This window comes from Oryzias melastigma, linkage group LG8 (genome assembly GCF_002922805.2).
Source record: "Oryzias melastigma strain HK-1 linkage group LG8, ASM292280v2, whole genome shotgun sequence".
NCBI lineage: Eukaryota > Metazoa > Chordata > Actinopteri > Beloniformes > Adrianichthyidae > Oryzias > Oryzias melastigma.
The window spans coordinates 7,694,250-7,708,897 of record NC_050519.1 but is presented as its reverse complement, the minus strand read 5'-3'; the positions used below and the strand labels follow the sequence as shown (position 1 = coordinate 7,708,897).

The 14,648-nt window shown below is 39.1% G+C and overlaps 1 protein-coding gene across 1 annotated transcript in view; it reads left to right on the top strand.

Annotated features, from left to right (window-relative positions):
• Positions 1–857: 857 nt before the first annotated feature.
• Positions 858–14,648, top strand: part of elfn1a (extracellular leucine-rich repeat and fibronectin type III domain containing 1a) — an 85,107-nt gene continuing 71,316 nt past the window's right edge. Inside the window, exon 1 of the mRNA XM_024272898.2 lies at positions 858–2,430. The gene's annotated coding sequence lies outside the window, so the exon portion shown is untranslated. The remainder of the gene's footprint in view (positions 2,431–14,648) is intronic.

Below are 14,648 nucleotides of genomic sequence, written 5' to 3'. Positions count from 1 at the left end.
GTCATCCCCCAGACTACGTCATTACAGAGGACATCAGGCTGCACTCTCCATAAATTAAACGCGGGTCTGCATTTACACAGAGACAGGCAATCTGAGTGTAACCCTAGAGATGCAGAGCACATTATGCCACAGCTCTTTTGGAACAGGGAAATGTCTGCGTCTATTCTCTAGACTCCTTTTGTTTTATTTATTAGGCGCAATAACTCTTTGTTGTTATTCTTGTGAATTATGAGTGTGTATCATTCACTCTCACACGATTAAGTAGACATCTCCATACACAATCCACATGTTAATACAGAAAAAGTTCAACTAAATTTGTGTGCCACTTTCAATTAAAAAACCCAAGTTTTGGGGTTCCACCTCCAGAACGCTTGTGTTCAAGCATCATTACACAAGTTTTTAAAGACCCACTACTACAAAAATAATCTTTTTTATGTTTTAAAATGCTCTTGTAGCATTTTTGTTATTTTAGAGAACCCAATATAAAATAATTCATCATTAAAAATGTGTTTTTTGAGTATTTCTGAATTCAAATCGTGTTGGATCAGAAAACTGGATGCTAAAAATACTGGGGGCTAGCCGCTAATGTTAGCTTGAAACGTGAAAGGGGCGGGGCTGTTTCAAGCCAAAAGTCCCGCCCACAAGCCAGGAATGCATATCTAATGAGAAAAAATGTCTTAAAAAACAACAAAAGATTTTTGACTTTAGCTAAAAACTGCACAGTCATAATAAAAAGCTACTGGGAGTGATTTTACAAAATCAACCGGTTGAACTTCTTGATGCTAAATTGGAAAAACACTAAACCTTGATCAATCCGGGACTCAGATTTGGTTTGCGTCCTTGTCAAAATACTGAAGTGTCATCCACGTAAACATGATCACGAAGAAGAAATTAATAGTTGGCTTTTTCTGCTAGGCCAAAGAAAAATTTACATTTACATCAGTGCTGCTCCTGTGGTTCACCTTCTTATTTAAGAGGCAAGCTTGTCTTTTTGTTTGACAGTAAGAGCACAAAAAGAAACTAACAAAGTTTACCGATTATTTATTTCCTGATTAAATTTAGACATTTTTACCAACATAATCTGGTTTATTTCTCTGGTTTTTGACTGGTACTGCTGTTACCCCCCATTTTCAATTGATCTTTTGATACTCATCTGTATCTTTTACATCCTCTTAAATGCAGTCAAGTACATTTTTGGCATCATTTGAATTCCGTAAATCAAAGAGAAGTAAATTCAAACAGTTAAAAATGTGATTATTTAACCCCAGAATTGTTATTTTATCCCTTACATGTTCAAAGAGGTGAGCCCATATTTCTAAATGCTCAGAATTCAACCAACAATGACGACTCTTAATTGATTTATCCCCTTGAAAGCCAAAACTTTACTTCCCCGGTGAAGTACGATGTTTCATTACATTCTTTGCTCAGCTAACAGTAAATTTATAACCCACCACCATCCTGATGGAACCATTTTTCACTTGTCCAACGCTCTCCTTGATGTTGTAATTCTGCTCTACCAGAGCACATAATCCCATAAATTTCAAGGAACATGTGAAAAAAAAAGTTCAAGTAGCTCTTTGGCTCCAAAGGGAACACAGTTTGATTTATAGCCTCTGTGATCACATGTTCGTGTCCCCCACCATTCCTTTCTTAAAGTTTTGGCCACCAAATAGTGATAAATGATCATATTAGGCAGGGTTTTCATTATGAGCAGGCCCCCTGCTGGTTGCATTAGTGGAGCTTTTCTTTTTTTTTCCTTTGAGAAGGAAGATGATCTCCTTTCATGCAGGACAGAATTAAGCATACCCCCAACCAGAGTGTGAAATTGGGCAGTTGAAATCATTTCAAGCGAGGAGGAGCCCATACTCAGAGGGAAAGTTTGTTTAAAGATGAGCAGCTCAAAACCCAAGTGACGTCAATTATACTTTTTTTTTTTTTATAGGCTTGAAACTACGTGAGGTTTGTGTTTTTTTCTGTTTTTACCTCGAGAGTTGCGGTGACCCTCCCGACATCCCGTCTTAAACCAACCACCATTTATAGCCTCGCGGTCACAAACAATCTTATTATGAGATTTAAACTTTGCCTCGACGTGTCTGACTGAAGGATGAACATGAGCTGCTCTCGCAGTTATTCCCCCTCCTGATACCCTGGAAAAACCTGCCTTCCTTACACGCCTCCTTTGATTGCGGTTAAACGCTGGTGTCAGCTCTCGGTGCGACAGAAAGACCCCAAAAGCAGCAGGACTCTTCAGAATACAGAAAAGACGAGCGGCGAGAGGAGCTCAGCCTTCAACCGCATCTGTGGATCTGTGAGGCTGCGCACCGGCGCGCGTCCTCCGCCCGAGAACATTTGGATTCCTCCTTTTGACATGTTCCTTTTAGACTCCTCTTCAGATCCGGTGAGCTGTCAGCTCCTGCCACCGTGAAGCAGGTAAGCTGTTGTCTCGTGCGTCAAAATGTGGGAAGATTTGTTGTGATTTGACCCCAACGTCGCGCATGCATATTTGGAAATTACGCAGCTCAACTTGCTGCTATTTCGCTTTAGTTTGAGAGTTATTTTGTTGCTTTTTGGTTCAAGTATGTCGACAAATTAAGTTCCTTTTCTTATTTTATGTGTTTTTTGCACACAAATCTGTAAAGCGGACAGTGCTGCTTCCTCTCTGCCTATTTACTCGGTTCAGCACCACGGACAGCTCCGGGACCAGCAACTTTAATTCAGAGGGGTTCTTTCTTTTGGGACTTTTTCCTTTTATAATACAAAAGTCAAATATCCCCAAACAGCCACATTTATAGAAATCAATAAGTATGTTATGGCTTATAGATACAGAAGTGCTGTTATTACTCTGTACTGTACTTATCCTTGTGCTGTCTCGCTCAGATTAGCTGGGGATTTTGCCATCTGTCTAAAGAATCCATCCTAAACACTGGATGTGTGGATTCCTTTGGGCTTGGAGGATGTTTGATCAGCTCCGTGGTTTATAGTCTGATAGTGATTGGGCTGCATATCAGCCTAAACGCTTGCAGTTTCATAAGAACTAATAGAAATGAATCCTTATCAATCTATATCCTGATCATTGAGAGATCGGACTTGCTTTTTTGGCGACCGACACTGCAGATACCGTCATACTTGTTGATGTTTCCGCTGATTTCAGCCTCCGTGTGAGTCACCATGTTTCCTCTTCAGACTGTTGATGTCAAAAGTTAGGAGCGCTTTAAACATCTTCGTTCGGCTGCTTTTTGCTGCCTCTCGTCTGCTTTCACATCTCCCTTTTCCTGCCCCCCCCTGCCTGCCTCTCCACCTCCCCAGTCTCCCTTATCTTGATCATACAGCTGGATGATTGAGTCAGCTGTTTTGTATGCAAGCTGCCCTAGCTCGCCTCTTTGTGGAGGAGAGAAAGAGATCGTGCCGAGGATACAGAGAGAGAATTACAGCTTCTCATGGCCATGAGGAGCAGAAAAGACGAGGCTGCCCTGCTCAATAAATTGCTATTTGAGAGAGACAGATATCCTGGGGGGGACAGTGGTTTTGGAAATGTGACTAACCTTTCTAAATGGAAATGGCAATGTGGGTTACAGTTTTGCACAGTTCTGACGTGAACTGATGCATCCAGAACTGTTTGCTGATCATAATTCTGTTTATCTGAGCTGAAATTTTTGCTTTGTAATGTCAACATCCAACATTTCTTTACATATTTTCTCCTTTTATTTTGAAATAAAGTTGAAAATCAGATTATAAATTGATATTTTAATGAATATTTATCATGCTTAAGATTTTTTCTGACAGAAACATTGCACAGTTAATATAGTGTAAAATGTAATCAAAGGAAGCAGGCGGGGTTTGTAGGCAAGGCTGTGAAACATATGGCACAACAGCATGCCCTAATTTAGAGCTACAGCTCTCAACAACCATTAAAACTTATTGTGCTGTGAGTAGTGGGTGTCATTTGAAGAGAGCTGTTGCATCACCTCAGCCGCAGGAGTTCCGCGTGAAACTCAGCTGTTTCAGTCAAGTGAAAATGTGCTGCGTTTGACGAAAGAAGGGGTCAGCCACTAAGGATAAAATCAAAGGATGACTAAAAATGTCTATGTGGAGGTTTGATATTAAATCTGACTACAAACGTCTGAAGTTTCACACGTGTTTTGCAGTTTGTGGGAATATTTTTCACTAAAATTTCCCTTAATATGTTGTTTTTTTTTCTAAAATCAATCAATAAATTGATATTTGGATGATATTTAGGGAGGATTCTAACTCTTTTAATTCACATCTACTAAAGGTTTTGTGAATAGAATAGAAAAAAAAAGAAAAAAGAAAATAAATATTTAGAAAAATAATCTCAGGGGGTACCAAATGTTGCTAAATCACAAAGTACCATTTAAGACAGGAATCAACTTAATTCAGCATCAACATGAAAGAAGAAAATAATGTTTATTTGTATAGTTAGAGACAAGGTCAGCCATGAAGGGGTTAAAGTAATTAATTTAGCCAGTCTACATTAAAAATATGTTTTATTGCATATTTCAACCGAAACTAAATTGTAAATAAACATACATCTTTAGTTTTTATATGACAATTATTCAGTACCGTGCACAGGTCATCCTTTGGCCTTCATTTAAACAGGATCCTCCCATTGAGATTTCAAACCTCTTTTGCAAGGGAAGTCAATAATAATAATAATAATAATAATAATAATAATAATCATAATAATAATAATAATAGATTAATTTTAAAAAGTTTTATTGTATAAAGTTTACAGTGTAGTCCTCAAATGCTTTTATTGTACTGAATAGGTGCTTTTATAAAATATTTCTTTCTTCTTATGGTCATTTTATACTTCTCGATAATTTATAAATATATTTTTCTTGAATAATCAATACAAATGTTGTCATGGACTCGCAATATCATGAAATCTTGACTTTAAGTTGATCTAACTTGATCATCAGTAACCATAAACCAGGGGTCCTCAAACTACGGTCCACGGGCCGGATTCGGCCCACCTCCACATTTGGTCATGTCCCCCTAAACATGTTTAGAGATCCATATGTATCTATTTTTTTTTTTTTCGATCTGGTTGATTGAGATCCACATTGAAGGTGACTTTTTATTACGCCCTTCTGCAGCGATTTAAAATTTGGCTTTGTGTGGCTTTCTTGAAAACCATAAATATTTGTGTTAAGACACACCCTGTGATTGTTACTAAATTATTATCAAGGTTGTTCAGTTTGACCACTAGGGGGCGATCGCATTATTTCATTACACCCTAATCCAGAAGAAGAGGACAGTATGAGCAAAAAACTGTGTTTCTTTGAAAAATATTTCCTTAAAAGAGTTTGGTAAATTCCTGTCTGTGACTTTATAAAGATGTTCATTTAGTCAGCATTATGTGTTAAGCGTTAGCATTAGCCGTCATATGGGAAATTCGATTAAACGTTAGCATCAAGCTAGCAGACTTTAGCTTTATGTGCTAAATGGATTCATATTTTGATGAATCGATTATTGATCTGTTAAGCTTAAATTGATTCAAATGTATTAATGGATTTTATCAACCCAGCCTTAATTGTTTCTCTTTTTCTGTTAGCCTACAAACCGACCTCAGCCCCAAATCTGAGAAGAAGACAGTTATGTGGCCCCCATAAGAAAAAGTTTGGGGACCCAATCACACATCCAAAAAGAGTCTTTTAAAAATGAAATTTCATTGACCGATGGAGAATCTTTCAGCGTCCGACAAAGTTGGTAATGAGCAAATAAGGCTATAAATATACAATAATGTCCTGACAAATGCAGCAGCTTTAGAGTTTACTGCACACACTGGCTGAACAAAGATGCACATTGGCAGAGATGAGATCTCCATAAAAAGCGATCCTTACCTTGAATCTTCACCTTCATTAACTTCTCGGTGCATCTACAGGAGCCCACTTTGGTCTCACCTCAGTAAGGTGTTTGAATGTACTCAGAGGACTTTATTAAAAATGTCAAAACTAGCTCTTTACATTTCAGCCATGTATCAAGGAAAATAATGTGGCAGGTGCAAGACTTATCTTTTATTCGTATTCTCTCGCTGCTGATTTCAACAGAGAAGAAAACGAGATGATTGCCTTTTGTGTTGGATTTCATGCAGGAAACAAAAAATGTTCAGAATTTCATTTAGGGGGCAAAAAGAAAAAAAAAAGCAGCAGTTTTTTTTTCCTCTGACTGATTGTGGGGATCAACCTGTGAATGTTGGGACTCACTCGAGAGTGTGAACATTCATCACTCGTTTAGACGTAAACAGAAATGAATCTGTTGCAGACAGTCGGAAACGTTTGTGTGGTTTCCTCAGCCACCTGCTGGCTGCCTTATGATGCACGAAAGTAAACAAGCATCCTGAAATGGCAGAGTGAGGCGCATTGAACATTACTCTGCCTCTTATTTGCCATCTTCGCTGCAAAGTAATTAGATGATGGCTCGCATGGCTGTATACATGGAGGCACCTGCACTGGTTGATGAATATCGTATAGATAAGAGTCCACTGCAGTGAGCGTATAACAATTCTATCGTTCAGGAAGTGCGTTTCAAATGTCAAGTGATGATCAATGTTGGTTAAAGCTTTCGAAAACACACGTTCATCTCGTGTTGTAGGACAAAACTTTTCTGCATCAGAATTCCCAACAAAGCAGCATTTTTAGATGCTTATAAACCTGCTCAAACATGCGGGGCTGCAGAGGCTCTGAGGAGCCGCATTTTTCCTTTGTGTATTGTGCATTGTACCAAAAAATAAGCAAATGCATTGTAATTAGACACACAAAGCAGTGGCACAAAAGCAAATGTTCACAAAACTTTAAGCCTTGTACATTTGAGATGTTAGAAAATCATGGAGATCATGGTAAATCCCACATTTTTTGGGAGGCATCTACAAAATCTTCAAGATTACTGTCTGATTTTTTTAGAAAAATCGTTGGTCGTGAATCCAAACAGTGGCAGTCAGGTGGGGACGACGTCTTTTCTACCTTCCTACCTCACACACTGATGGTGGTTATGCTGCCAAACACTGGCGCCAACCTATAACCACCAATGCAACGTGGAGTTCAGTGTCTTGCCCACGACGATTCGACGGATGTGTAGACAAAGCAGGAATCAAACCTACGATATTCCAACATATATCATTCCCAACTCATCACATATTGACGAATGGTTAAAGGACCCTCCACGTAAAAATGGATGCTTTGTGTGTACCCAGTTTGTCGTTTTTTGACCCAGGACGTGGACTATAACCCATCACCAGACATGCACCAGCACCAGAATCGGACCCACAGCAGAAATAAAAGTGGCATTATTTTTATGGTTGGGAATCTGCGTTTTTATTTCCGTCTACTGGACCGTCAGTAGTCAGACTGCGTGATCATGATCAATCGTTACCAAATTCACTGACAGCCGGCAGCACATCAAAAAAGATTCGATTCAGGGCCCAGTTAAATCAGGGGTCCGGTTGTTTTGTCTGAATGCGAACTGGTCCTCGGGACGCGACCAGTGCTGATACCCTAAACTTGACCCGATACAGCTGAACGTCTGATTCTAGTGCAATGACAGTCAAAGGTCCGTTAACCATTCGCCAATACGTAACAACTTGGGAATGACCATGTGTTGACTATTCTGGTCAGAGGTTGATGGTCCTACCTCACGGTCACGGTCACCCACTGGCCGCCTACTTTTGCTGCCTGGCTGCCCACTGCCCCATGTCAAGTGCTCATCGGCCGCCTGTTATCCTTGCAACCTTTTTGCACCACTGGTCATTTGCAACTCCGATTTTGAGCACACATTATAATCTTTTCAGTTTAAAAATTTACATATTTTTAGACAATATCAACTTCGCATTTTTCTCACCATCAACCTCAATTCATCATTACCCAGGTTACTGGATGAGTTTTGCGCTCCACCAATGCGGTCTCCCCATCGGGATCCACAATGGCTGCTGGGATTTCCCGGCTGACGTCTGGTCATCAGCAGTCACTGGGATTAAGTTAACAGCCCTTGTTGAGTGCCGCGCTGCTAACGTGCAGTTTCTAACAATCTAACAGTAGATGGGAGTACAGGGGCGGGGGGGTGGCTAGATGGTGACAGTCAAAATTGGCTGATCATCCGAAAATTTTGGGGACCTTGGAGACCCAATTATCACGGTGCTGACTTCCTGCCACTGGATTGTCACCATGTAACCTCTGACTAATGTCATAAAATTGTCCAAATGCCATTTAATCTAAACTTTTGCCGCCTCTTGATTACAATTATGGTGAATTTGCTAAAAATCTTGCATTTAGGTTGCCTCTTGGTGGAATTTTAGAATATGTAACCGTAGTGTAAAAAAGTCAAGTTGTCCTTCTGTTTAAAGCACAACACTTATTTACATCCATAACAACTGAATATTAACTATTCCATTTGTGACTCTACGTAAAGCAAATACTTCATTTCTTGCGAGGAAAAAGAGTTATTGCAAATCATGGCAGTTCTCGTTTTGACAAAATAAAATTACAGGTCCGTCAAACATCTGCTCTCAATACAAAGCCACATATAATTTGTCAATCACGGGAGAACAGCGGTTATAGACTGTATAATTAGCTGTCATTAGGGTACTTATGTGGGTTGCAGATACAGGCATTAGTTTGTCTATTACTGCATGCTGGAAAAGAATGAAAACAAAGTGGGATCATGTGTCTACAATCAAAGGCTTGTTCGCTTTTGTATGGAAATCTGACAAAGTTCGGGAGATCCTGCAGAAGAAAGACGGCAGATTTATGGTGGCGAGGAACAATGCCTTCATAAATCCTCATCATCTGCACCTACAGGGACACATCTCTACAGCGATTTTCTGGAGCACCCTTGAGCCTGAGCGGCAACTCAGTTCTCCTGATCAATCGAAGTATTAAAGCTGTTTAAGGACTATGGAACAGAGTGGGTGTGAAATCAACCATCAGGTGTGAGTGAACATATCATTGGGAGTTTTGGATGTTGCTTCGGCGATCGATAAAGCATTTTTGAATTAAATTTTAATGAAAAATTTAAATACAGCAGGAGAGAACGCACTGGAGCTTGACAAGATTTTCATCATAATTAAAATCTTGGTTGCTATGTCAAATAGCCATCATCGTAATGGCTGGTGACTGAAGGCTTCTGTGACACAAAGACGTGTACACGTGCGCATCAGAACACTCAATCAGCGGCAGGCGGAAATAAAACAGGACACCAAACACGTTAATTGGCTCCTTTGGGAAATGCAGAAAGCCAGGAGTGAGTGTGTTAGGTCCAAGGCTCTTAAAGTGCACCGCAGAAGAAATGGATTCCAGATTCAGAGCGACTAGTCTTGTCACAGCCAAGCCAGTTTGTGCAGCTGCAGTTTGCAAGAAGATGCGACTGATTAGCGGAGTGATAATGCGGCATGATTAAGCAGTTTGTAGTTTCCTGCAAATTTGAAAACTGAAAGAGGCAGCCTTTAAAGATGATGGATATGATATTGCTCCATAATGCCTTTCATCATGGCGAATAAATTCTTAGCTGCTGTAAGTGGCATGATGGCAATCAACAGCCCTCCTCCTCCTCCCCCGTGAATGTTAAGTAACTGTAGCCCGTGCTCAGCTGTTTTAGCTGCAGTTGAGGGAATTAACCCAGTAAATACCTCGCTCAAAACCATGCATTATGTAATCGTGGGACATAAATATGTCAGGAATGGCGGATGGAGGACCAAAAAGCAGGAGACCAGGCTTGGTGACAGGAACTTAAAACATTTAATAAATTAACCAAAACATGACAAAAACCCATGGAGAAATGAAAATGTGAGCAGAACAGATGACCTGACAATGAGAACTGACAACCAGACACTTAAATACACTGAGATCGATTAATTAAATGAAGAATGACAGGGAAAACAGAACATTAAGCATAGAATCATGACAGTACCCCTCCCCAAAAGAGCAGATCCCAGATGCCCAAAACACCCATGAGGAGGGGAACTTTACAAGCAAAAAAAAAAAAAAAAGTCAAGACGTATGTGAGGCATATCAGAACCCCTTGTCAGGAACAGATGTGAAGAGAACTGGTCCCAATGACTCTCTCCAGAGATGGGACACCCAAAGGGGGGCAGTCCTGGTCACCCTCCTCCAGAACAGGAAATGCAGCCATGGGGGATGAGGGGCAACCGTCCTCAGGGCCTGGGAACATGAAGGAGCGGCCTCTGCGACCCTCCACAAGAACATAAAGCTTGAAGGATGGCCCCGGCGGTCCCCCTCAGGAACAGATGTGGATGTGGCTTGATATGACGTAAATATGGCTTCAGAAAAACCCAGGTGATGTGACGTAATGTGGCAAAGTTCTTGTTGGGTCCAGTTCTGTCAGGAATGGTGGATGGAGGACCCAAACACAGGAAACCAGACTTGGTTTGATGAGATAGATTACATGAACATGAAGAGAATGACCGAGAAAACAGAACATGACAAAACCTAAGCATTGAATCATGACAGTACCCCTCCCCAAAAGGGCAGATCCCAGATGCCCAAAACCCCCATGAGGGGACCTTTACTAGCAAAATAAAAGTAAAAAATGTGACTTGACCAGACTGGACTGGACAGATGACCTGAAGAACTGAAAATTAGACACTTAAAAACACTGAGGTTGATTAACTAAATCAAGACGACTGTTGATGATTTAACCTGAACATCGTAAGACTGAGAGAAAACAGAACCTAAGCATAGAATTATGCCAAAATATAAACATAAAACTAGGAATTTAGCTAAGTGAACCCGGTTCCAGTGTTGTTCAGTCAAGCGAGCCGGTCCTAACCACTCACCACCGATTAGAAATGGTTTGTGTGGGGGCCAGATTAGCATATTCATAGCACCCCATGTGCTGAATAAAAGCGTTTAAGGTCAGAAGAGGTTATTTTATGGTAATACTTTCAAGTGTATGATTTTGAGAAGCACAAATTGCTTCTCCCAGACCTCAAATGTTTTATTTTCCTTTTATTGCCAGCAAGCAACTTGCTACCTACCAGAGTCGTGTTTGGACAACTTTTTTAGGTTTCCATTATCTATAAAAAAAGAAGGATTTTGCCATTTTTTCAGCGACATAAAGACTTTTTCTTTTGTTCATTTTTGCATGACATCTCTTTAATCGTTTAGCACTGAATGTGGCAAAAACTACCCCAAATATTTTTAATTTTGTGAGTCAAGGTAACTTAATGGACTAACCTCAAGCTGCTCACCTTTCATATTAATTCATGCAGAACATAAAAGCAAAAAATGAGGCACAAGGGAGCTCAGTTTTCCACTTTTAATCTGCCACACTGCTTCCAGCTATGTGCCCCATTTTGTGACTTTGCCCCCCGAAAAGGTATATTTGTCTAAATATGCTAAAAGAGGACTCAGTCCATTGAAGTTAGCATCAATAAACCTTTTGCTGGAAAAATTCCGTCTGGATTTTTTACTCAGGTTGATACAAAGAAATAAAACAAAATGTGCCCAATAACTTCACATTCATGTTCATTCTGCAAATGAGGATTATGATCAAATAACATTTTCATCTCCAACCTAAAGTGATCAAAAGAAAATTGTGCTCACAATGTTAAACAGCTGAGAAAATTAGAATAACAGAATTATCCTTTTTTTATTGGGATGGCTCTCACACTCACTTTGATTCATTTCTTCTCTGAGTTTATTCATTATGGAGCTGCTTCTCTGTGCATCCAATTGGCCAACATTTTTTACAATCGTCCTCAGCTAAGGCGGCGAGAAACCGGATGACGGGTCCAGAATTCATCTGCACTCTGATGCCATGTGAAGGTCACTCCTTAATCTTCCTCTTCGCATCACACATTGTAGGAATCTCTGATGAACGACTTGAGCAAGTCAATTGCTTTGGTTGAGCTATAGAAGCCATACTGGGGGATGTTTGCTTGTAAGTGCTTGATGGATGGTGGCAAAGGCAGCGACATGCAGTTGATCCATGCAGCAAGGTTAATGTGAACAATACTGCTTGCTGTACATAAAATTAAGAAACATCGCCTTTGTGAACATGAGCGGAGAGCTCTTTATTGGCAGAACACTGATCGAATGGTTAGTGGAGAACAAATTTGCTCAGCTTTGTGTCCTTTTTGCAAATTAATGAAGATTTATAAGAAATTTTTTATCAACTTTATTTATAAAAAGCATTTTTCACACAAAAGTAGCTCAAAGCGCTTTACAATTGAAAGCAGAAACACAAAAGTTTAAATAAAAACCCCCAAAAAAATAAAATTAAATACATGGAACAGATCAAAAATAATAATATAAATTATTTAATACATGCGTAAATTGATACAACCACCAACTCTTTCGAGTCAAAGAGAACGCCCAGATTTCTCTCATAGTGAGTAAAAATATGAAGCTTTGGCAAAACCAGCTCTCTCTTGTCTTCAGGACCGATGATTAAAACTTCTGTTTTGTTCTGGTTGAGCATGACTTTATATCTGAAATACAATTTAAAAGAGTGTTTATAGTCATCAGGAGACACAGCGATGTAAAGCTGCGTATCATCAGCATAGCTGTGAAAGTCAATTCTGTGTCTCCTGATGGAGAGGCTATGCAATTTAAAAAGTATGGGTTCTAAAATTGACCCTTGGGGAACCCCACAACTGATTTCATGGATGCTTGGAGAGCATGTATCCATACTTACATAAAAGTGTCGATCTGTAAGGCAAGCAAGTTGATGTACTCTATACATGAGTTTAAGGATGGAATGATATGTTAATTCTTTAAACTTTAATATTTTCAGCTTTATAAATCATTGTGTCCCAATAGTTCTATAGTCTAAATATGGAGTTTACTTATTTCTTGTTCGCATTTCCCTCAATTTCTATGCAATATACCAGATGTGAAACAATCCGTGAATTATATATGAGGTTTAATGATTTTGTATCTAATAACCATTTGACTTTATACAACAGTCCTGTTGTTTTTGCTACCTTTGTTTTTATTTAGTTGAAAGAGTTGCCAGTGTCTTTTAGTAATTTTGTGCATTTTTTAGCCAAAATCAACAAACCAAAGTTATTTTTAGACAGTTTGTTCAGACTTGCCTGCCCTCATTTCCCATCATCCCCAATTTTAACTCTCTCGCTTGTTTACAGCCCCTCACAACCTCAACCAACTAAAATGACAAGCTGTGTAATTTTGAGCTAGATGCCAGCTCAGACGAGGAAAACAAAGACGTCCATGGATGTAGTCGTCAGCAAGTGGATGAATCAGAATGCCATCACCCTGCCAATTGTAGCTTTTTCTAAGTGCATTTTTTTTTGTGTCCGCCATAATCTGAATAAAATGTAGAAATACTCTAAAATACTCAGAAACTCAATATGAAACTTAATTTTATTTTTATTTGTCCTCCATCATCAGAAAAATACCACAAAAACATGTAAAAATCATCAGAAGGCGTCTTAAAATGTCATTAGTTTTCTTGTAAATTAAAAAAAAATTAAAATGCACAATGAAATGGGAAATAATATGTAATATGTGTTTTATATAATTTTTCCCTATTACTAAAAAAGCAAAAAAATACTAGCTATATAAAAGTTGTGACATTAAAACACTAAAAGTGAAGCATTATATTATGTTATTTTTCCCTATAGCAACAGGTTTTTCATTACTGGTCATTTCTCAACATTCAGATCTAATTTTAAGTCTCAAGTCTTTTATTAAATAACTATTCCAGGATCAGTTCTTAAGCAGATGTGTCAAAATCTTGTGTTATCAAAAGAAGACTTTAAGATTGCAAGATGTGTAAACTAGAACATGCTCTACTGACCGGCTTACAAGGAGAGGTTGTAACTAATAGGGCAACTTACTCATCAATAATTTCCAGTTTTTGTCTGGACCTTTAAAACCTGCATGTGACCTCGTTTGCCGCACTGAGACGTTACAAGTTTCTCCTCTTAGAACAAAAGAAGAAAGCCTTCTTGATTAGTCTCTTCATCATGAGGTTTATGTAACTTGAATTCAAAACAGTTTGTCACATAACTCAGCAGATGGGTTAAACTCAGACTAAAGCAAGTCTTCACTGGTTCAGATATAGCTAATTCATTTTTTTTCTTTTAAAAAACAGGGACAAATCAGAACATTACCAGTGAGTGAGTGAAGACAGGACCACGTTACCATAGAAACTGCTTCCAAACTTGGAGCAAACATACTAACATCTACTTATAAAAATGTGCCAGTGTTCACACCACGAGCAGGCCACCGTGTACCATAACACTAATACTGGAGAGCATCGCTCCATCCTTGACTTTCTGTCTAGGAGGCTTTAATATGATGCAAATGATTCAAGAAACGCTGATTTTCCTTCCCCCCTCATCCAATCAGGATGGCTTGAAATGGCGCTACTGTAAGTGCTACACAACTTTTCTATGGGCATGATGAATTAACCACAGTGCATATTGTTTGTGAAGAATCCCACTGAGTGACTTATGTTTCTATTTTTGCACGTTTGGAAAAAAAAAAGCCTCTCTATCGGAGAAGATTGGTTGCAGGGTGACAAATAGAGGCGGTATATTGGACCTTTCAAGCAATAATAACAGCAGCTCACATCAAACTGGATGAAAAGGAAAAACAGAATCTATATTTAGTGAAAGAAGTTGGGGGATTTTTTTGTTTTTTATATAA